Source organism: Choloepus didactylus, chromosome 5 (assembly GCF_015220235.1).
Source record: "Choloepus didactylus isolate mChoDid1 chromosome 5, mChoDid1.pri, whole genome shotgun sequence".
Taxonomy (NCBI): domain Eukaryota; kingdom Metazoa; phylum Chordata; class Mammalia; order Pilosa; family Megalonychidae; genus Choloepus; species Choloepus didactylus.
Genome location: NC_051311.1, coordinates 42,921,867 through 42,947,114, shown reverse-complemented (window position 1 = coordinate 42,947,114; position 25,248 = coordinate 42,921,867). Strand labels below are relative to the sequence as shown.

Below are 25,248 nucleotides of genomic sequence, written 5' to 3'. Positions count from 1 at the left end.
CAGTTGACAAATGAGTTATAATGTTAAAACTTTTAGTGAAAAGATTTCCAGCATTAAATTCACATAAATGGTTTACAGTCTTTTATTCACAACTTGCAAATGCCTTGCCAAGGTTAAGTAAGCCTCACCTATTGTTATAAAAGTGAACATAACTGTTTTAAAGCCTGGAAAAATAAGGCTTGGAGAAATTCTGATTTGAGAAAATAACACAATGTAGTTCACTGATGACAAGTTCCAAAAAGAAGCTCAAAAATTTTGATTGTCTGCTTTTGTGTCTATATGCCATAGCATTATGCAACATACAGGTGTGTGTGTATGCATGTATGTGTGTGTGTGTATATATATACACACATGTATATATTTTAATTAGAACATATTATTCCATTTAATTATCTACAATAAATTCTTCAGTGGGTTCAGAATAAATATAACAAAAATACGATGTGTGTGTGTGTGTGTGTGTGTGTGTACACACACATATTGCTATAATTGAGGAAGCTAATTCATACTAAACATTTCACTGAAAGTTCTAGTTTTGGACATGGGCTTCAAATTTTCTGGCATAAATAATATTATGGTTTCCTTTTAAAACCACTCTTATTATCCAAATTAAACAGACATGTCTGATCAGTCTATAATTTAACAATAGAGTTTTGATTCCCAATCACAAAAATGTATGTAATCTAACCATGAGAATCCCATGCAGGAGCAGCTGGTGTTCTGTAAAATTCAGAAAATATGGGATCATGGTTCTGACAGAGGAAGAGTTCCGGTAACTGGGGAAGAAGAACAAGAAAGGAGTAGAATGCAAGCCTGTTTGCCACCTGACAAATCTGAAAGTGAATCTGAGAGCATACCAGAGAGAAATAACGTTAAATTATTCTTCAATCAGAAAGGTTCTGAGGCAGGGTAAAATTTCAGCAACCTCAGGAGTCCAGGGAATCTCTGACATATGTACATGTCTTATCAGAGGCCCAGCCAAGGGCAGAGTTTGCAATGTCAATGAGGAAAGGGATGACAGGAGGCAGGTAAATCCTAGCAGCTGCTAATACCACCAGGACAAGGGAAATCCTGAGTTGCTGCAGGGACTCAGACCAAATCTGCTGTTCTTCTCATTTTTACAGCAATCCTGAAAAAAGCCCCATTCTGAACTTTATCTTGGGCTCCCATCCTCCTTCCAGTTCCTGTAAAGTTATGCCAGGAAAACCGAGTCAGGTGTCCCTCTGTTTAAAAAAGAAAAAGAGAATCTTACCTTGGTCCTCCATGAATTTTAAAAACAATAACAACAAAACCATAAGATAAGTACATAAGTATCTTTGTAAAAACCTTGTCTGAGGGAGTACCTTTCAAAAGATCAATACTTAAAAACATAACATAATTTTGAAATATTTATTTCTCTTGTTTCTTTGTTGTTACTATACCATTAAACTTAGAAAATATTTGGTAGCTTAATCTTGGGACGAAATGTAGAAAAACCATGTTGTGAAATTACATTTATTCCCAATGGGCAATAAAAGAGGTGAAAGAGGGAAACTGGTAGGAATCAACAAGTGTTTTGAGTGAAAGTGAATGTAGAATGACTCACTGTGGCTGTTTGTGAAAAGACAAAAAAAAAAAAAAAAAAAAGAGAGAGAGAGGGAGAGACTGACTTGACATAGAGAACCTAGGGATTTAACTCTATTTTGCCTTTCTTGATTCCAGCAGTGAGAAGGAAAACCTCTCTCTATGGAACTTTCATATCTCCTAATCTATTCCTTTTATTTGAGTTTTTTGTGAATGTTTTGGTGTAATAATCTATATTCATCCTGAGAGTGATTTCCATGGAAAAAAGAAAAACTTTTATGCTTATATATAAGGGGTACTTAGCATCATGGCATAGAAGAGGCACCCAATAAATACTGAAGGAATTCATGAACATGTAAGCGGGGCTTTACTTTTCACTGTGTCTCAACTACCAATGTTTACAACTAATCAGTCAACCCTCACAATTCTTACCTTACCAAAATCTGTATCTCAGCCGTAGACACTTCCACAGATGATCTGGAGCTGGGAACTCTGATAAAGCACAGGGAAATCCTTCCCTGGTACCACCAGGTATTATGTAGACTAGTGTAGGGACATGAATACAAATATTTAACATATCTAAAAGATATATTTTGAGTTCTAAATAAATTATTTCCAAATGGAACAAATTCTATGCCCTATCAAACAAATTCTCTGTACCTTTTTATGTTTCAAGGATATATGGGAGAGAGACACAAACATTTTCCTTATGGGAAAGAACTGAGCTTTTAAAAATTTATAAGGAAATGGCTTTTCTTTTTATAGTTGTCATCCAGATTAATAACAAAAGCAATAGTTTTGGACAACTTTTGAAGTAGGAATTGTCTTACCTAAAAAAGAGAGAATGCTAAAAACCAGCCTTTTTTAAATCTTTGAGTTAAATATTTATCATACAATTCTTCTTTAAAGTTTTAGAAAGAAATTGTTTTCTGAAATGAACTTATTGCATAAAGATTTTGAGACTAAAAGATATAATAGATTTATGATGAAATTTCATTTTGAAAGCAATGGAAAATTAATTTGAAAGTGCTTTTTCCCAAAGTAGTAATGCATATTTATAATCTACAGAGTGAAAAACAAAATCATATTTTGGATCTTTAAGACCTGACATAGCAAAATGCTAATTTGCTTTGAGGCTCTTTGATGCATTTAATTTAATTTATTGGAAGCAAATTAATGTGAAATGATAAAATAATTATTAAAATGTAAATAAAAGAAAAGGAATGAATCAAATCAGCAGAGGGAGAAAGTGGCTGATGACTGTAGTTCACAGGATAATTCCCAATTTAATCACATTAAATCTAATTGTTAGCAGACAGATGATGGGAAATATAGCTTTTGTTTTGTAAAAGAGAGGGAGAAAGGAAGGAGAAAAAAAGCCAGTGTGTCAGTAGGGTAAATCAAACAGTAAATTGATAATGGAAACCAAAATGGACTTCTTAAGGAGATGCAGTCCCTTAACGACAAGAAGAAAACGTGCTAAATGAATGTTGTATGGTTTTAAAGTAATTGTAGCTTAGAAGGCATCTGTATTCAAGTTGATAAATATTCATTGAATGGCTGCTGTTTTCAAGACATTGTGCTGCTTATCTGTCTTCCAGCTGATGAGTTTAGCTGAATACCTGAGCAATGGCAGTGCCAAGCTTTCTTGATCAATGACAATCTCCATTAAAATGATAATGAACAATCTGTGCAGTGTACCCTGATATATATATATATATGTTTTACTGCATGTGATGAACATATAAAGTAGTAGAACTTATGGTCTGACTACATATTGCTATAGTTTCAAACATGAGTTCTTTATTAAAAAAAAGAACTTTTTCAAAATTTTGTGGTGTTTTTTCTAATGGCAATTCCAAAATGAACCTCAAAGAAGTCTGAATAATTCTGAATATTGTACACTTTTCAATATGAATAAGCACTCTTATTAAATAGATTTACTTAAAATTTTTCAAAAATTACATTTTCTCAGTATGAAAAGTATCTACTCTTTAATTCTGCTCATTTCTTTCCATCTTTAGTGACATCATTTTAGTCTAAACTTCCACAATCATTCTCTGTACTATTATAATAATCTGCTAACAAACTTTTCTCCATTCTATTTCTTGCTATCTTCCTGTTTATTACTCAAACACAATCTGGGCAATATTTTAAAAAAATACATATCTGATTATTTCATATAAACAATGTGATAGGAAGAACACACAACAAGGCATACATCTGAACTGAAAGGAAAAATAAAATAACAGTGATAAAAAGAAATGCATAATTATAGATTTTGGCAGTAAGATACATTAGTTACTCTGAGGGTTCCTTGCATTAAAAGCAAATAAACCTATAAAAGAGACCATCATACTCTTGTTTAGATAATGTATTGCTGCAATCACATGAATTTAGAGAAACTCCAAACTCTCTCACCTCATGCCTGACATCCACGGCCCCAACTGATGGGTGAGTGGTAACCAAACTCTAAATAGAAATGAGTTAGAGGAGAGGATTAAAGAAAAAATAATTCTCAGAAAGCACAGACCATAAATAAAAGGAATTTTTTGTATCCAGAGCTATGGACAATTTCTTTACTCAAGTAGGAAGTAATAGAACCATAAACAAAAGTTTAACAGGTATTGCTGAGGAAGCAAGAATGGCCTGTAAACGTAAGAAAGGACATTTAATCTCATTAGTAATGAGGAAAATGGAATTAAAAATCACAAGATGCCATCTCATGTGACAGTATTGGCCAAGTGTTTAAGGTAATGTGCACTTAAAGGTACTCATATGCTCTGCTGTTGAAAGTGTTAACTTGTATGGTCCCTTTGGACAACAACTTAGTATTCTTTTATGAAGTCGAACATTGACTTACTCTATGACCCAGAAATTGCACAGCTTGTGAAGTTCTTCCTAACCTTGTGTATGTTATAGCATAGAAGACGGGTAAGGCTGTTCCTGGATGGAACGTATTACATTCACTCTTTTCACTAGAAACTGACTACAAAAACCAATAAATTAATTCATCTGGGCATAAATGGTAACAATGAGTGTGTCAGAAATGCTGGATATTAAATTTCAACTTTTTACATGTGTTTAGCTCAAATGATTGACTTTTACAGTAAAGTATCTTTTCACATCACAAAATAGGGAAATATCTACTGAAATGACTTCCATTAAGAACTAAAGGTACAAGATGGAAGGGAATTTTTTCTGATAGACTGGTTGAATAGACTAACTGGAAAAGCAGATAGAGAAAAAGTATACAAGTAAAGTTTAGGAAGGAGGATACTGAAATGGGAAGACAGATATAAAAATTAGAAATAAAGGATAAATTGAACAATGATTAAGAAGTGCGGCTGCCCAGGGGTCGGAAAACCCCCCTCCCTTAGGGAAAAGGGTGGAGCCTTGAGCACGCAGCAGCCCACGTGACCAGAGCACAACCATTGAAGCTCATTGCGCCTAATAAGCACCCTTGGTAATCAACTTTCAGGAGACTCAGCTGAGGCTTTTTTGTAACCAACTCTTGTGAGGCTATGCTGAGCTACATAAGGCACTCCTCTTCCTTTTATTTGCACGGGTCACTGACTTCCTTTCCCCAGCAACCCCTTCATTGTGAAAATCCTCCTGTAAGTAAGTTCCTAGTTAAAACTCATGCGTAACTTTTTGCCTGGCTTGTTCTTTGGTTTTGGAGTTGAGTTGGGCTGGAGCAAGAAGGTAATTCCTAAAATGCAACCAAGACAAGAACAAGAGAGTAAGAGATTTAAATTCATTTACAAAGAATAAACCCAATTTTAAGTCCACCTAAATTTATTTGTGCTAATTAATTCTAGGTCTGGTAAATATATTCAGAAGTGTTTTCTGAAGGGAAAGAATAGTATCAGCAAAAGATGGGCCTTTAGGAAACTGACCTATGTCTATTAGTTCTTTGAATCTCTCAGTGTGTGCTATGTCCTTTTACATTCTTTATTTGTGATGTGGGCCCATTACTAGGCCACTGCCAGAATTAATTAATGTGTGAATTCCTCTGAGCTTTTTGAACAAAAGATTCTTGACAAGTATTATGAGTAAATGGAATTTCAAGACATTTGATTTTACTGAAAAGTTTTACTGTCATGACCCCTTTAAAAATCTTTTTACTTCTGAAGATGTTTTCAATTTGGGTAATTGCTAACAACTGACTTATTCTTAAGGGAAGAGAAATAGAAGGATATTATAGACTTCTTTCATATTAAGTCAAGTCATTGAAAATAACATTGAACTTAAAGTAGCAATAGAAAAGAGTATTGGAACATAGGGAGATTTTCAGACTAAACAGATCATGACATGTCATGTCAAAGTGTGGAATTACAATGTAATAATAGAACTGCATTACTTTGTACTATTTCCTTTGGACATTGTAATTTTGTAGACAAAAGGAAAAAGAAAGCAATTATATATAGATATTTCTGAAGACGTAACTGTGATGAAAAAAGATGGAAAACCTGCCTATGCTGTCACTTTCTTGCTATCTTCTGTAGACTGAAGATTCCTTTCTGGAAGCAATATGGTAGAAAAAGCCTTTCCCCTTAAGTTGGCTGCTCACACATATCCACAGACCAGCGTCTCAAACTCAACAAGAACTGCTTTATTACAAGAAAAAGTAGTATGAAAACTACAGAATGTGTTCAAGTGATTACAGATGAAAAGAAGATTAAGTTTAGGAGGCAGGCTAGCTCATGTTTTTTCTCCTTATCGTTAAGTAGACTGCTTCCATTTTTGATCCATGCAAACTCTCCTTCACTCCTCAACTCATTGAGGAAACAGTCATTCTCCTCTGGTTACTAGCTTCTAATTCCAGATCAGCTAGGGATTCCACTGGGATAGATCTCCTTGTACGTTTGTATATTTACTTTTATTCATGTTGACTTAGCTTTCATTCTCATTATTAATATTTATTGAGCCCTTGCTGTGTGTGCGATATTTTGTTAGACATTTAAAAATGTAATAGTGAACAAGACACACAAGATGTCTATCTTCACGGAGCTTTCCCACTCAGGTTTCTGTGCAGCTATAAAGTATATAGGATATGTTTTTATGTTTTAATGGAGACAGATGCATTTGTATGGATACCTAACATCATCATGTTTAAACTACTATTTGAAAAAGTATACTAAATCCTGAAGTGTCTTTTGAAGAAGGGCTACTACATTTTAAAGTTAGAAACTATTAGTTAAATATATAGTTGAACATGATGGTTAACTGACTAGGTTAAAAATAGAATTCAAAACAATACATACCTTTGTATTATAATAACTTGGAGATATCACTTTAGGAAATATTAATAATTATCTTGAAGTTTACTATGAGAGAAATGGGCAGGATATTATCAATCATTTAGTGCTTAAATACTACATTTTTTACTGGAAGTAAGCCTCTTATTAAAAGAGAAATGAACAGAAGAGGAGAAGGGGCAGCCAAATTAAGAGACTTGCTAAGGTCACATCTACCAGCTAGCTCTAGTTGACTTTTTATCCATTATGAATCTCTTATGGGTTTGTTGTTTCCACTGACTGCCTGGTAAGACATTTGTCTCCAGACATTTCCTTGTATATTTTAAAAGGACAAATTCCTTTTTCTGTGGGAACCAGGCTTGGTTTGTACACTTGAAGCACAGGAGATTTCCCTCTCTCTCTCTCTCTCTCTCTCTCTCTCTCTCTCTCTCTCTCTCTCACCCATTTGGCCTTTAAAGTCCCTTGCTCATGCATGGGGGCAGAACTCTAATAACAATAATGGACGCAATGTCCTTGCACATAAACATTTGGCTATTCACAGCATGAGATGTCTTGTCAGCACAGGAGATAAAATAATGGTGTAAAGATTTACTGTCAGAGAGCTGGGCCAGTCTCAGCAGGATGGCAGCTGGAAGCAGACAGACGGTCTGGCATGCTTAGGTCACCTGTGTTTATACTGATGAATGTGTGTGGGTTTCCTAGTCTGTATCATTATATTGAATTGTGTGGTTTTTGTAGCACTTGTAACTCACTCTACAATGTGTCTTTCTGTATCTATTGAGAGACAAGTAGTCTAACATCTGACTTCTGTGAAATAGATGACATGAATCATGTGAGCACAATTTGCTTCTAGGTAAAATGACTTAAAATTTTAAGGATTAAGAATAGTGTTATTAATATTATTAATGTACAGAACTAGTGTAGAACACATGTTTAGAGTTACATACTTTGTGGTTGAAGCAGTTACTGAATTCAGTGTCATATATTGATTCAATGACATAATTTGATGTTTATGCTGTGCCATTTTAACTTACCATCTTTGGAATGAAATGACTGTGGCGATGATCCTTGATTATTAGTAGATTCTGTACATTTTAGGTTTCTTTTTGTATTTATCCAAGAATTTCAATTACAAGCCACTTTTTCTTGTGTTCTGAAATGAGCTGAAGGATATTTGCTGTAAAATCATGACTACCAGGAATTTACATGAAAATCCAGATTGCATTTATACATATTGTAATTAGAAAATTTAGTGGATATGTCCTGTAATAATTAAATAGCCTTTTATATAATAAATTCTTGGTACATATATAATTATATCTGTCAACATGTCATTTTATTAATTTATATAATATACAGAGCGTATCAAGCTAAAAGTCCATAATACATGATTTGAATGCATTGCTCTCCCAAATAGTTAAGTTTTAAAAGGATAGATTTATTATTATATCACTTACATTGCCTGAAATAATGCCTTGTTTTGCTTTGTCTTCAAATTTAATCTTTTGAAAATCATAATCATCTTTTTCCATTTCAATAGGGATTTGATTTTTTGGAAACATATAGATGCCATTTATAAGCGAAGCTTGTGAACATAGCCAAATAATTGATCATTATGAATACTGTATTTTTAAAGTATATCAAACATGAATAATAACTCTGACTTAATACAATATTTTCTTAAGGAAAACGTAAGTCATTTTAAAGATGTTTGTGAAAACAGTCTCATGAAGTTATGGCTAATTATAAAAATAGAGTCTTCATAGGACAAGTATTCTGTCATTCTCTAGATTAGATGAAATAAACTTAAATGAGAGGATGATTTAATTGTGATAGATTCTCTTCCCTTTCTTCTCTGTGATCTCTCTAAAATTAGGGAAAAAAATAGATGCAAAAAGGTTTGTTTGGGTGGTTTCCATTGAAGCTTAGCAAGGTCATGCTTTTGTATTGTCTATTATCAGATATAATTACTCAAAAACAGATGGCAAACAGGCAGGGTTAGGAAATGTGTAATTTACTATCGAGCTAAAGACAAACCACTGAGTAAAACTGCAATCCTTTTAAACACCAAAACAATCTTCAATCAAACTGACTGATTCTGAATGTTTCACCCTTTATGGTCTTCTGGCTGAACACCAAAGTTCATCTATTATTGCTCTTCCCATTCTGTCTGCTAAGATCACAGTACATGCTCTTGTTTTGCATTCTAAACTGTTTTACCTGGCAAACGAACTAAGCGAATGTGTCCTCCATCTTCATTATTATTCATTTTATCTTTCAAATCACCGAATCATGAAGTAACAAAAATGAAAAGTAATTAGTCATATTTTAAAAAAAGAACAACCTTGAAACAATATATTTGACCTTCTGAAACTGCTCAGTGTTAGAAATTGCCATCGATCCATGTTAAACTCAGCAAACAAAAATGAAGCAATTTATTTTCACATTTTACTAAATGGCCACTTTCAAACATAAGAGTGAGATTTCTTTCAGCTTTCCCCAGGCTGGATGACTCTGCTGGTTTCCTGAGCAATTAGGAACTAGAGAGACTCGACAGGTGTGTCAGCGTGTGCAAGAAAACACAAAAGCAGCTGTTGTTAAAAGACCTGATAGATTTTGCCAAGTACTTACCCATCAAACCTCTTCTGTAAATCGGTGATTAAAGTATGTCAACTTTGGCAAATAAGCCTGGAATATTTTCCTTGTGTTCTGACTTCAAAATAGCAGATTGCAAACACTTTCTTCAATGAATATTTACTGCTAGAATGATTGCCCAAAAGACTGAATCATTGACCAGTGTCCTTCTCATAATCAAGATAGAAAATAAAAGTATTACAGTTCATCATGCCAACTCTTTATTCAAAAATTTTCAATTATCCCATAGCCTCTAGACTACAGTAAACATTTATTTGGGCATGGAAGTTCCAATACAATCTTGCCACTAACTTTTTTCCATGTCTTATCTCTACCTTGGCACATATATACCACTTTACTGCAAACCAGTCAAACCTCTGACCAGTATTTGCCAAGTGCATCCCTGTCCGTGTGTGTGTAGTGTGTGTGTGACTGTGTGTGTGTGCATATTACTTGCTCAATGACTAAAATGATCTCCCCCCATCCCCAAAAATTCATATCCTGTTTATCCTTGCCTTGGTCTTGACTTTTCACACAGAACTTCCCTTAACTATCACCTAGAGGTGGTATGTTTTTCCCCTGAACTCTTTTTCTCTTTATCATTTCTTGGCATTCCATCCTATGTATATGACATTATCTTATATATTTGTATTGTTTTCTTGTATTAATATTTAAAGTCTGCATTATATGTTTCACTTATCATGTGAGTCAATTACAAGCTTCCAGCTAGTTTAAGAATTTTATGAGAAGTTTGGGTTTCATGTGTTTGCCTCTCTCAGTTATCTGGCACAGATGCTTTTGATAGTAGCTATTTCATAAACAGTGATTTTCTGGGTTGGTCTGGTATTTCTCCAACCATTTCTTTCTCTCTTTAACCCTCTATCTCCTTCTCCTTCCCCACCTGCCTTGCATGGATACCAAATTTTGGCTAATCTCTGGGGTTTGGTCTTTGTTTGTGTCAGTCCTGGTTGGCAACTTTCCAACCATAATACTCTGTAAATCCAATATTATGTTGGAAGGACATCTATACACATTTCCTTGAGCCTTGTACACATCTCGTCAATAATTTTCATTACCAACAAGAGTTCTAATTTTAAAAATAATGATTTTCCAAAAATTATCATTATAATATCTAGTAATCCCAATTTCATTAAATATCAACAACAAAAACAAATATGGTTACTATAACTTCTTTGTGACAAAATTAATTCATCATTTGAAAACTCAACAATGCTAAATCCTAAAATAATGCTCAGCCTATAAAATGTAATTCCAAGCAGTTATACATATAAAACATGTACATTAAGTATCATATTTAAAACAACCTTTAATTTTGAAACTCTTGACTAGTGAGAGATTAAGAACATCATTTAGTGGGGAAGTAATGAAGCTGAGTAGTAATGGGGCTTCTAACTCCATCTAACTCATGAGTGAGAATGACTAGATTCATTGCTCTCTGCACTGGGATTTTCCTATTCATTATTCTATCAGCACCTTCAATGAAGACATAAAAGGGAAGCTTATTAAATTTACAAATAGTAAAGATAAAATAATAAAGGACTAAAATTACCTTGAGAAAATGGAATTCTGAACTGATTTATGTTGTTGGTGTTTGGACAGAATTTTAATATGGTTTGCATATTAGGTGATTTCTACAAAAAGAAGATACAGTCAAAGATTGCGTTAATGAAAGAGAGTGTCCAGATCATGAAAGAAATATTGGTTCTTTTCAATTTGAAATCTGTTATGATGAAACCATATCTAGAAGGTTTTGTTCATTTCTGCATGTGACATTTAAAGAGTCATTGAAATAGGAGAGAATGCTTTGAGGAGGATGCTTAGAAAGTTGAGACATCTGGAGATATCTTTATAAAGAACGGTGAGTAAACTATATACATGTAGCCTGAAAAAGGAAAGGCTAAAAGGAAACATGATTCAAATTGATAAAAATTCACATAGCTAATATTTCTGAGTCAAATGCAAGGTCTAATTCTCATGACTCATTTAGTGATGAGGCAAGGTGTAGACACAGAAAATTGTTCCACAGTGTGGAATGTAGTGAGTGCTGGACAGCTTCATACAACAGGGTCCAGTAAGAGAAACAAACTCCTCTAGCTATCACAAGCAGAGAGAGATTTAATGTAGGGAAGAGAGATGGTATTGCTCAAAGATCAGGAGGTTGCAGATGCCCTTGGCTAGAGCTTAGGAGCGCACAATTGCTGCTGCTTCTGAGGAGGAGCCATCTTCCCTGTAGTTACTTAGGGCACTACTCCTGATAAGGCCACCAGAGGAGCCCCTGTTACTAGCTCTGTAGGCACTGAGGTAGCTGCTGCCAAAAATCCAGTGGCTTCTTTCTTCTCTGGCCTTCAGTTTTACCTGCAGATCTGACCGAACCCATGTGGCAAGGGAGTCTTAGAAATGCTAGTTTCTGATTTCCAGTGATCTAGAAAAGTGTACAGAGGAAATGGTAGAAGCATAGGTATTGGGCTGGTTAACAATTGGAAATATCTGACACAAATAGGGTGAAAATTGGCTATAGAAACAGATACCCAAACAGGTTATATAGAGAAGGATTCATGTCCACAAATATTTGAAGGGCTGTCTTTGGAAGAGCAGAATAGAGATGTTCCATTGCTCCAGAGAGGAGTAGGAGAGAGCTTTTTTGGAGATGAAATTCAGGTATTTATGAAAAATATCTTCTTTGTAACTGCAGTTTATAATAGAAGGAGCTTCTCTGGCATTTTGAGAGATGTTCAAGCCAAAGTTTAATGGTATTTTTTTCCATGGATACTCTGGAAGGGATTCTTATACTAGATGGTAGATTGGATTGGTTGGCATCTCAAGTTCCTTAAAATTTTACAATTTTATGACTCCGAAACCACTCATCCACTCATCTAAAAAAAACCCCACAAATATAAAAACAAAAATAGATGGATTAAATGGGTTACCATACTAAACATGAACTAAATATATTCAAAATGCTTCAGAAACTTAAAAAAAAATGAGTACACCAAAAGGATAGGAAACATTATCCCTTTTCAAGGTTCTAAACTTTTTTTACAATTATCTAACAGTGCTCCAAATAAAAGCCTTTGAGGTTTGATGCAAGATTTGGGTAAGGAAAAGAGCCTTCTTCTATGCAAACATTGGCACAAGGCTGAATGATGGCAGCCAACTTGTCAGCCTCAAATGTCAGGGCCAGGAGCAGCAGCTGCATGTGAGAGATTATCCCATTGGCAATCTCCACTTTCTGGCAGGGGTGTAATTACTCTGTTAGTGACTGAAGAGCATCCTCTTTCACCTGAACATAACTCCAGTAATGTAGGGTGATGGAAAGGATATTTATTTTTTGTATGCAAGAGAAATCAAGACTAAGACAGCAATGGACCAAAAGAAAAGAGGAAAAAGAACAGTGCTATTCATTTTTTGTATGAATAAGAAAATACATTAAAAAGAATTAATGACATGGAAATAGTAATTTAAACTGTCTTATTAGTCAGGGTTGTCTAGGGAAACAGAAACAGGAGATATCTGTAAATACCATGAGATTTTTATATGAATTGTCTCACACAACAGCGGGGATGGCCAAGTCCAAATTCCATTGGGCAAGCTGCAAGCTGGGAACTCTGATGAAGGTTTTCAGTGAATTCTCCAGGAGAAGATGGCTGGCTGAAGTAGAGTTGAATTTCTCTCTTTTGACTTCTGAAATCATCACTTCTCTTTTTAAAGATTTCAGCTGATTGGATGAGACTTCTCTCATTGTTGAAGGCAATCTCCTCAGTTGATTATAGATGTAATCAGCCATAGATGCTGTTTGGGTTTGCTAAAGCTGCCAGAATGCAATATATCAGAAGTGGGCTGGCTTTGTCAATGGGAATTTATTAGGTTGCAAATTTATGGTTCTAAGGCTAGGAATATGTCCAAGTTAAGGCATCAAGAAGTAGATACCTTCTCTGAGGAAAGGATGATGGCATCTGGGGTTCCTCTACTACATGGGAGGGCACATGGCAACATCTACTGGTCCTTCTCCTGGGTTCTGTTTCAAAATGGCTCTCTCCCATATATCTCTGGGTGTTTTCTCTCTAAGCATCTCTGAGCTCTCTAAGTTTCATCTGTCTTTAATCCTCTCATGGGGGACTACAGCAAGGGGATTAAGACCCATCCTGAATGTGGTGGGTCACATCTCCACAGAAAGAACCTAAACAAAAGGTCCCACCCAACAATAGTCTGTGCCCAAAAGATTGGATTAAAAGAACATGACTTTTCTAGGGTACATAACAGATTCAAACCAGCACACTCCACTCTCTGGACCCCAAAAAGACATGTTCTTTCCATATGCAAAATACATTCATTCCATCATAGTAATACAAAAACTTAAATCATTTCAGTAACAATAAATAAGTATAAATTCTTACCAAAATCAGTTACAGGCATGGTTTGTCCTAAGGCAGAATTCCCTTCCAGCTGTGAGCCTTTGAAACTTAGAGCAAATTATCTACTTCCAATATATAAAGGAGGGACAGTCATAGATTAAACATTCCCATTCCGTAGGGAGGAATTGGAGAGAAAATGGGTCAGAAGTCCCAAACAGTTATGAAAACTTGCAAGGCAAGCTCCATTAGATTTCAGAGTCTGAGAGTCATCTACAGAAAGTCATTTTATCCCCAGGGCTTCAGAGAGTGTGAGTCCTACCCTTTCCAAGGGCTTAATAAATGGCCCTGTTCTCTCCAAATGCTGAGGTGATTGCTCCAACATATCCACATATTGGGGAGACCACCTTGTTCTCAGCCCCACTCTCTTTAAACATTGGGGCAGCACCCGGACTCTCTGCCATCTGGGGCACAGGCTCTCCACTTTCCAAACAGTGGGGTGGTGGTCAGGCTCTCCCCAATCCCTGGAGAATGTGTTCTGCCCACTCTGAGACCTGGGGCAGCAATGCTTTTTATGAACAATGGGGGCAGCCAAGCTTCACTCACTTCCCCAGGCATCTGAGAGCCCTGGGGTAGTAACCTTCTTCCTGAACAATGAGGTAGAAGGCCTACCCTCTGCAATCTCTTGTGCAAACTCACCTCTCCACGTGCATGTGTGGGTCTGCTCTTCTGACCTGAGGTTTCTTGGCTCCAGACCTTAGCTTCCATGGTTCTGCCTTTGAATTTGTTTTTCCTTCGATCTGTCTCTTTTCTTTCCCTTTTATTCCAGGCTGGCATTGTTCCATAAATACAGATCTCACAAAAAAAAAGATGTTGGCTTCATATGCACCATACAGGAGTTCATGCTGTCAGACAGTAGGACCTTCCACAAATCCTTTCTGGATAGCTTCATTTCCAATCCTGACTCCCTCTGACATGGTTGGCTAGTTCTTCCATGTTGCCTAAATCCTTACATGGGGCACTAGCCTCTGGGTTATTACTTTCTGGAAGCCCAGAATTTTGCACACCACTGATTTCTGGTTTCTTTATACTCAAGAGTTTAGTTTTCAGCTTATCCCTTACCTCTCACATTTGACTATAAGCTGCTGGAGAAGCCAGGCTGCATTTTTCACATTTAGCTTGGAAATTTCCTCAGCTAGATATCCAAGGTTGTCGCTTTCAAATTCTACCTTCCATTCAACACCAGGACTCAATTTTGCCAAATTCTCTGCCACTTTAAAATACGGATCACCTTTCCTCCAGTTTGCAATAACACATTCATTGTTTCTGTCTGAAGCCTCAATGGAAGTAACTATAGCATCCTTATATCTACCAACTGTCTCTTCAAAGCAGTTGTTCTAGTTTGCTAATGCTGCTGGAATGCAAAACACCAGAAATGGACTGGTTTTTATAGGAGGGGTTTATTTGGTTACACAGTTACAGTCTTAAGGCCATAAAGTGTCCAAGGTAACTCATCAGCAATTGCGTACCTTCACTGGAGGATGGCCAATGATGTCTGAAAAACCTCTGTTAGCTGGGAAGGCACGTGGCTGGCGTCTGCTCCAAAGTTCTGGTTTCAAAATGGCTTTCTCCCAGGATGTTCCTCTCTAGGCTGCAGTTCCTCAAAAATGTCACTCTTAGTTGCACTTGGGGTATTTGTCCTCTCTCAGCTTCTCCGGAGCAAGAGTCTGCTTTCAATGGCCATTTTCAAACTGTCTCTCATCTGCAGCTCCTGTGCTTTCTTCAAAGCATCCCTCTTGGCTGTGGCAGCTCTTCCAAAATGTCCCTCACAGCTGCACTGAGTTCCCTCTGCCTGTCAGCTCATTTATATGGCTCCACTGATCAAGGCCCACCCTGAATGGGTGAGGCCACGCCTCCATGGAAATATCTCATCAGAGTTATCACCTACAGTTGGGTGGGGCGCATTTCCATGCAAATCTAATCAGCACCAAAACGTCTGCCCCACAAGACTGCATCAAAAATTATGACTTTTTCTGGGGGACATAATACACTCAAACCGGCACAGCAATCTAGGTCTTTTCTATTAAACTCCTCACAGTTCTTCCAGAATCTTCCTCTTACCCATTCTAGCATTTCTGGTATTTGCAAGCTCAGAAGCACTCTATTCTTCTGGTATGAAATCTGTTTGGGTTTGCTAAAGCTGCCAGAATCCAATATACCAGAAATGGGCTGACTTTTTCAATGGGGATTTATTAGGTTGCAAATTTATAATTCTGAGCCCAGGAATATGTCCAGGTTAAGGCATCAAGAAGTAGATATCTTCTCTGAGGAAAGGCCAGTGGCATCTGGGGGGTTCCTCTGTCACATAGGAAAGCACATGGTGATGTCTGCTGGTCCCTCTTCTCCTGGGTTCTGGCTTTAAAATGGCTCTCTTTCTCCAAAATGTCTCTGGGCATTTTCTCTCTAAGCATCTTTAAACTCTCAGCTTCATCTGTCTTTTTTCCTCTCATAGAGGACTCCAGTAAGGAGATTGAGACTTACCTTGAATGGGCTGGGCTATATCTCCATGGAAACAACCTAAACAAAAGGTCCCACCCAAGAGTAGGTCTGCCCCCACAGGATTGGATTAAGAGAACATGGCTTTTCTGAGGTACATAACAGATTCAAGCACAGATGAAATCAACTTAGTGGTGATTTAAGTCCACTAAATATCCTCACAGTAACAGGCCAGTGCTTGCTTGACCAAATGACTGAAGACTATAACCTGGCCAAGTAGATGCATGAATTTTACCATCAGATTGTCCATGTAGTATTGAATCTTTTATAACGGATCCTAGTCAAGTGGTTTCCAGCAGTCATGAATGCAGTCTGATGGGAAATTTAGGATCCCCAGATGCAGCCCACCTACAGTGCAAGGGCAGACAGACCTGGGTTCAAATCTTCACTATATGTCGTTCATTAGCTGTATGAACCTAAGTATATTACATGATCTAGCTGAATCAACATCCTTATCTTTAAAATAGTAATAAGTGTGTACTTCAAAGAGTTGTTATTAAGACTAAAAGAATTAATTTATGTAACACTGTCTCAATAAAAGGTAACTGTTCCTATTATTCTATCTTTGCATGCTTCTAATTGTTAGACACATTTTCTTCATAATAAACTAATTCCAGTTTCCCTGTAATTTGAACCCACTTATCTTCATTATGATTCTGGGGCTTCACACAGTAAAGATCTTCTGTCTTTCACTGGCAGTCTTTCAAAGGTTTGAAGGTAGAAATCCTAACTTAGCTTATCATTTCTTTTATGGGCTAAATGTCCCCAATCCCTCAACTTCTTCTCCTATTTCATGACTCTTAGCCACTTCACCATCTCAATGAGGAGTGACTTTCTGAACAAGAAGTGTGGCTGGGCACAGGAAACGATTGTGATTAAGTGCTTGAAACAAAGAGATATGGATGAGAAATGGAGGGTAAATAATATAGGAATGGCTCCAGTTTTGATTTTTGTAAGTCTTGTCTGCTTGCTGATATCCACACAGTTTTGAGGTTGGCATTTGTCCAGAGGCACTGGGTTGTCACTCTGCATATTCCTTCTGACCTGATTTACTCACAGGTTGAATAAGGACTTCCTGTAAGTGCTTTGTGGGTTTTCAGAGAGCTTTTCCCACTAAACATACTCCCTTTTTCTGATTTATGCCTGAAACTATGTCATTCTTTTTTTTTTTTAAAAAAAATCATTTTAGCTCAAATATGCACAGACAACTCTGAGTTAAAACCATACTTTCGTTAATTTTAATTATCTATATACTCTGATGCTTTCTTTTTCTTTTCCTTTAAAAAAAAGTCAAGTTTGTTGAGGTATAATCTAATACAGTAAAATTCATTCTTTTTCGGTATATGCTTCTATGAATTTGGCAAAGCTATGCAGCCATGGAACCAGTACCACAATCAAGATAGAGATCTCATTGCCCCCAAAAGGACTCTCAAGTCCCTTCGTAATCAGTGTCCTTCCTCAATCTCCAGCCCTTAGTAACTGATGATTTTTCTGTCTCTAGAGTAAGCCCTTTTCTAGCATGTCATATAATTATGTAGTGTGTAACAATGTGTAGTTGCTTCTTTCACTTAGCAGAGTGCTTTTGAGATTCATTCATGTGTGGCATGTATCAGTTTTTTTTTGTTTTTGTTTTTTGTTTTTTTACATTTCTGGTACATATTCCTTTGTATATAGATTGTATATAGGTACCACAATTTCTTTATCCATTCCCCAGGTGGTGGATATTTAGGGCTTTTTCTTGTTTTTGTCAGTTACAAATAAAACTGCTATAAACCTCCATGAACAGGTTATTGCACACATGTTTTCATTTCTGTTGGGTAAGAACTGAGGAGTTAGACTGCTGGATTATATGGTAAGTGTATTTTTTGCATGTCTGACTTCATAAGAAATGGCCAAACCCTGCTTGTACCATTTTCATTCCCACCAGAAAAAATATGAGAGCTCTAGTTACTTTATATCCTTGTCAGCACAGGATATAGTCAGTTTTTTAAAATACTGTTTTAATAGGTATGTAATGGTTTCTCAATGTGATTTTAATTCATATTTTCCTTATGATTAATGGTGCTGAAATTTTTAATATTTTCATGTATTTGCCAGTCTTATTTCTTCTTTGGTGAAAATCAAAGAGCAGCAGTTTTAATTTTGATTTGCCATTTTTTTTTTTTATTTACTAGTACATGTTATTTTGTATCCTATATAAAAAATCTTTGCCTAACCTACATCACAAAGATTTGCTCCTATCTTTTCTTTGAGAAGTTTTATAGTTCCAGAGTTTGCATTTAAGTTGATGATCCATTTTAAGTTGGCTGAGAGTCTTTTATATGTAAACAGATATCCAGTTGTTGCAGAATATTTTTTGTTGAAAATAGCATATTTTCTCCTTTCTCTCCTTTAAATTGCCTTCATGCCTTTGTTAAAAATCCATTGGCCATGTATTTGTGAATCTAGGCCCAGACTCTGTACTGGGTTTCATTGATCTATATATCTGTCCTTTCACCAATACCACATTGATTGCTCAGCTTTATAAGAATAGAAATCAGGTAGTATGAGTCCTTCTTCTTTGTTTCTCTTTTTAAAAGTTGTTTTGTCCATTCTATGTTTCTCCGTTTTAGTATCAGCTTGCTGAATTCTACCAAAAGCTATTCTGTGTTTGTTTTCTGAGCTTGAATTGAAACTTTAATTCAGTTTGGGGGGAATTGACATTCCAACAATATGGAGTCCTCCAATCCATGAACATGTCATATAACTCCCTTTATTTAGGCATTTTAAAAATTTATCTCCTTAATGTTGTGTTGTTTTTAGCATACATACCTTGAGAATATTTTGTTAGCTTTATACTTAAGTATTTCACTTTTTGTTGCTATTTTAAATTGATTTTTTAATGTTTTTTTAATTGTGGAATATAACATATGCATAGAAGTGATAACTTTCCAAGTGCAATTTAACAAGTAGTTAGAGAGCAAATTTCAAAGAATGTTGTGGATTACAGTTCAACCATGTCACTTCTTTCCTTCTAGCTATTTTAATACTCTAGCAACTAAGGAAAAGAAAATTATATAGAGATTCAGTATTCATAATCCTTTGTTAAATTCTTTCTTGTCTGTTGCTACACGTTCCTCTAGTTTAATCACCTTCCCGATCTTTAGGGATGTCTAGGCAGTGACCCCCCTAACTTGTTCATGTTAAAAAGGGGTGTCAACATTATGGGGAAATGGGATGCAACTAGTTGATGTTCTTGAAGAGGCTGTTCCTCTGGGTTTTGGGACTTAGCTGGCATAGGAGCTCTCTGGAGGATTTAAGTTTCTGAAGAATAAACTTAATGAGTGAAACTTTTTGATAGTCTCAGATAGAGACCCGCATATTCTTTAGGGTTTGTGGAACTACTGTTGACTTGGGGTTATCATACTGTGGCCATTTGGGATATGTAGGTGAAGCTTGCATAGGCGTAATCTCCAGGACAGCCTCTTGCCTCTATTTGAAATCTCTTAGCCACTGAAACCTTATTTTGTGGTCTTTCTTTTCCCACTTTTGGTCAAAAAGGCATTCTCAACTCCTCGTTTGCCAAGGTTAGGCTCATTTCTGGAATCCGTGTCTCATGTTCTCAGGGAGACTCACTCATCTGGGGGGTCCACTCATCTGGGGGGTCCCGTCCCGTCCCACATCAGGGGGAAGGTGATGAATTTATTTGCACAGTTGGGCTTAGAGAAAGAAAGATAAAGTTCATATTTGAGCAACAAAAAAGGTTCTCTGGAGGTGACTCCTAGGCATAATTATGGGTGGGCTTTGCCTTTCCTTTACAACCATAATTTTCTCAAGAGCAAGCCTCAAGATCAAGGGCTTGACTTATAAAGTAGGGGGTTCCTAATTTCACAGAGCATATGTTCTGTCCATGATAATTAATCAATATCTCACGCTATCATCACTTAATTGTAAAATCCTCGTACTTTCCATTTTAATCAATTTTCATGACCCAAAGCTCTTTTCAGCCCTTAATTATTTGCCCCTTGTATTTGTGTGGTACTAATAAGGTATTCCTATTAATTATAGTCCATAATATGCAATAGGTAGATTTTGCCATATACCACTCTGTTGTCAACTCTCCATACCAGTGTCATACCTTAGAAGTACATCATGCAAGCACCTATCAGTATTTGTACTAGTGATCTGTGGGATACAGGCCCTTAAACAACCCCCTTCAATTCTGTTCACTTTCAATGCCTCTGATACTTATAATCCCATTAACAAGCAATCATCACCCCTACCAATTTCCATACCTTTAAATTTATCCTCAGTAATATATCTGAACATAGTTTTAAAAATTTTAATTCCCAAATGCTCATTTCCAATATATAGAAATGTAATGATTTTTGTATTGTGACCTTGCTAAACCCACTTACTAGTTTTAGTAACTCTTCTATAAATTATTTGCAAGTTTCTACTTAGACAAACTTGACTTCTGTGAACATAGTTTTCTTTTTTGCTTTCCAGTCTATATGTCTTTATTTCTTTTTCCTGCCTTATTATACTGACTAGGACATTCAGGTGAGTATGATGGGAGCAGACATCTTTCCTTGTTCCTTATCTTGGGACAAATAATTCAATCTTTCACCAGTGAATATAGTGTCAGCTATAGGCTTTCTTTAATAATTGTTGTTTATCAGGTTGAGGAAATTCTCCTCTAGTCTTAATTTTTTCTTTTCTTTTTTATTAGAGAAGTTGTAGGTTTACAGAGAAATCATGCATAAAATGTAGAGTTCCCATGTACCTCCTTATTATTAACGCTTTGCATTTGTCTGGTACATTTGTTACAATTCATGAAAGAGCATTTTTATGATTGTACTATTAACTATAGTCCATCATTTTAAATAGGTTTTGCTGTTTGTATTGTAGAGTCAAAAATATGGAATGCTTCATGAATTTGCATGTCATCTGTTCTAGTTTTCCAATGCTGCTTTCAAAGGCCACAATGTCTCTGTAAACTGTAGTTCCTCTCTCAGCTCCTGTGCATTATTCAAAGTGTCCCTCTTGGCTGTAGCAAGCTCGCTCCTTCTGTCTGAGCTTATATAGGGCTCATTCAGCATGGGCCACGCCTCCATGGAAATTATCTAATCAGAGTTATCACCTACAATTGGGTGGGTCACATCTCCATGGAAACAATCAAAGACTTATAGTCTAATCAACACTAATAACGTCTGCCCCCACAAGAATGCATTAAAGAATATGGCTTTTTCTGGGGGATATAAATATACAAACCGGCACATCATCCTTGTGTAGGGCCCATGCCAATCTTTCTCTTTATCATTACAATTTTAGTATATGTGCTGCCAAAATGAGTCCTCTTTTTTATTCTTGGTTTGCTAAGAGATTTTATTATGAACGGCTGTTTGTTTTTGTCAAATGATTTTTCTGCATGTATCAAGATGATCATATCCTATTTCCTCTCAGTCTGTTGATACAGTGAATTATGTTGACTGGTATTAGACTGTTAAATCAAGTTTGCATTCCTGGAATAAAACCCACTTGCTATGATATGTGTTCTTTTTTTCATATATTGCTGGATATGATTTGTTAATATTTTGCTACAGATTTTTGTGTCTGTGTTCATTATGTTCCTGAAGTATTTTGGTCTGTAGTTTTCTTATTTTTTTTGTTTATTTATTTATTTATTTATTTTTAGAATTTCTGAACATGTTTTGTTATCAGGGTTCTGTTGGCTTCATGAAATGAGTAGGATGAGGTTTTCTCCCCCTATATTTTCAGGAAGGTTTTATATAGCAGTGGTATTATTTCTTCCTTCAGTGTTTGGAAGAATTCACCAGTGAAGCCATTTGGGCCTAAAATTTACTTTGATAGAAGGATTTCACAATGAATTCAAATTCTTTAATATGTTTAGAACTATTCTATTTCTTCTTAAGTAAATTTTGTTGGATTATCTATTTGTATGTTTTTCTGTTTCATCTAAGAAAGTTGTACTTATTGACATAAATTTGTTCATTTTTATTACCCTTTTAATAGGAGCAGGATAATGAGTGATACACACTCTTTCATTCCTTATATGGGCAATTTTCATTCTCTCTCTGTCTCTGACTCTGTCTTTATTTCTGTCTCCCTGGTGGTTTGGGGCAAAATGTGCCCCAGAAAAACACGTTCTTAAACTTAATCCATTCCTGTGGGTGTGGACTCATTGTAAGTAGGACCGTTTGATGAGGTTACTTCAGTCAAGGTATGACCCACCTCATTCGTGTTGGATCTTAACCTATTGCTGTAGTCCTTTATAAGCAGAATGAAATTCAGACATAGAGAAAGCCACAGGAAGCAAGAAGCTAAAATTCAACAGAAACTGGAAGAGAAAGGAGAGGCCAGGAGAGGCTTCCATGTGCATTTATTGCCATGTGACAAAGGAGCCAAGGACTAAAGATTGCTGATAGCCTCAGAATGCCAGTGTTCAGGAAGAAAGCATCATCTTAATAACACCTTGATTTGGACTCTCTTTTAATATGATCTAATAAATTCCCATTATTTCAGCTGACCCATTGAATGGTATTTGCTTGAGCAGCCAAGGAAACTAAAACAGTCTCTCTCTCTCCTCACCCCTCACCTCCATTTATTCTGATTAGTCTGGCTAGGGGTTCATTACTATTATTGTTCTTTACAAAGAACCTGTTTTAAATATATTTTTTTTCAATTTTTAAAATTTCTAATTATAATATATGACTGCCTTAGTGGTCCATGAGTTATTTAGAAGTCTGTTGTTTAATTTCAAATCTCTTGGTATTTTAAAATATATTTTTATTGCTGATTTCTGTTTATAATTTCAGTTCTATTAAATTTATTAAGATGTGTTTTATTGCTCAGAATATGGCCTATCTTGGTGAATGTTACATGAACACTCAAAGAGTGTCTATTTTTCTGTTGTTAGGTTTTCTATAAATGCCAAGTTAGTTGATTTACTTTCTTGAGAAGAAATTTTGGAAGATGAAGGGAACAGGTGGAAGTATAAGGGTTAAGATGCCTGTAGTTAAAGTAAGCCAGGGACCATATGGGACCTTTGTCCCAACCATTTTTGCATAGTCCTAGATTTTTTTCTCCAGTCCTTGAAATTGAGTAATTAACACAGAGTAGAGGTAGGTTGAAAAAGAAGCACTAAGTATACACATTTGATAACCTACTTTCTCCAATAGCATGTTCCAATCACTTTGACATAGCATCCTTGGTATAGCTCTTTGGACCAAGACTGAAAAAGTAACCCATTATATTTCAGACTTCTTCATCCAGTCTTGGAGCATCATCCTTGGCAGTAGATCAGAGACTGGGTAATGTTCAGAGACAGCTAGAGTCTCAGAGATGGACTAATAGGCAAATTTATTCAATTATAACTCAGTTATAATAGCACTCATGTGTAACCAAATGCATACCAGAAACACACTGGCAAACTGGTGTTTACTTAGGATTTCATTTTGTGTTTTTAAGGGTATATTAACATAATCTGTGGAAAACGTTATTCTCTGGATATATTTTAAAAATATATCCAAATTTTAGTCATTTTGGGTTTAGTCCAAATTATAGATACAATAATACTCTCCCAGACCACCATTGAAATATGGATCATACTTCAGAAGTATAAACATTGAGAGGAGTTATAAAGGTCATTTCATCTCACTGCTCTTTAGAAACAGGTATTTAAAACAGGTTAAGAAAAATCAATACCCTAGATGAAAAAGAATTTTAGAGTTTTCCTTTAAAGTCTAATATCGGATTGCAACATTTTGCAAAGCAACTTTGTAGTTCGATCCTAATTTAACTACTTTTGAATATTCTTTTACTTAGACAACTCGGAGGTACAAAAAGGAATAGACACAGGTTTTCAGAAGTTCTTTTCTTTCACATCCTCCAAAGAGCGATCAAATTTCGGAATCTTTAAAACAGCATGTATCCACTGTGCTGGTTTGAATGTATTATGTCCCCAAGAAAAGGCCATATTCTTTGATGCAATTTTGTGGGGCAGACATATTAGTGGGGATTAAGTTGGAACGTTTGGATTAGGTTGTTTGCATGGAAATGTGCCCCACCCAACTGTGGGTGGTGACTCCGATTGGATAATTTCCATGGAGGTGTTGGCCTGCCCATTCAGGGTGGGTCTGAATTAAATTACTGGAGCACTATATAAGATCAGACAGAAGGAGCAAGCTGCTACAGCCAAGAGGGACACTGAAGAAAGCACAGGAGATGCAGTTGAGAGACATTTTGAAGATGGCTGTTGAAAGCAGATTCTTGCTCTGGAGAAGCTAAGAGAGGACAAATATCCCAAGTGCAACTAAGAGTGACATTTTTGAGGAACTGCAGTCTAGAGAGGAACATCTTGGGAGAAACCCGTTTTGAAACCAGAACTTTGGAGCAGATGCCAGCCATGTGCCTTCCCAGCTAACAGAGGTTTTCTGGACACCATTGGCCAGCTTCCACTGAAGGTACCTGATTGCTGATGTGTTACCTTGGACACTTTATGGCCTTAACTGTGTAACCAAATAAACCCCCTTTTATAAAAGCCAATCCATGTCTGGTGTTTTGCATTCCAGTAGCATTAGCAAACCAGAACATTCATGTTTTGTTCAAAGACAATTCAGTCTGCAACAGTCCTTTTAAAGGAATACACACAAAGACACTTGCTCTCCTTTTTGATGCTTTAGTGCATCTATTTTTTTCAGTGTACTTTTGTCTCTCTTTTTAGGCTTATTTAATATTTTAGGAAGAACTAGATACTATTAGGCCAAGTAAATTCTATCTGAGGAACTGGAATTTGCCCACCTTTTAATGTTTCTTGTCACCTAGTTTTTGGCCTGACACTTTTCCATATGTAACATGTGCAA

General features: G+C 36.1%; 1 protein-coding gene and 1 pseudogene across 1 annotated transcript in view; one reads left to right on the top strand and one right to left on the bottom strand.

Annotated features, from left to right (window-relative positions):
* The window catches only part of CNTNAP2 (contactin associated protein 2), a 2,391,149-nt gene that overhangs the window by 546,486 nt on the left and 1,819,415 nt on the right, over positions 1-25,248 (top strand). The gene's annotated exons all lie outside the window — the stretch shown is intronic.
* LOC119535601 lies at positions 21,624-21,721 on the bottom strand (annotated as a pseudogene).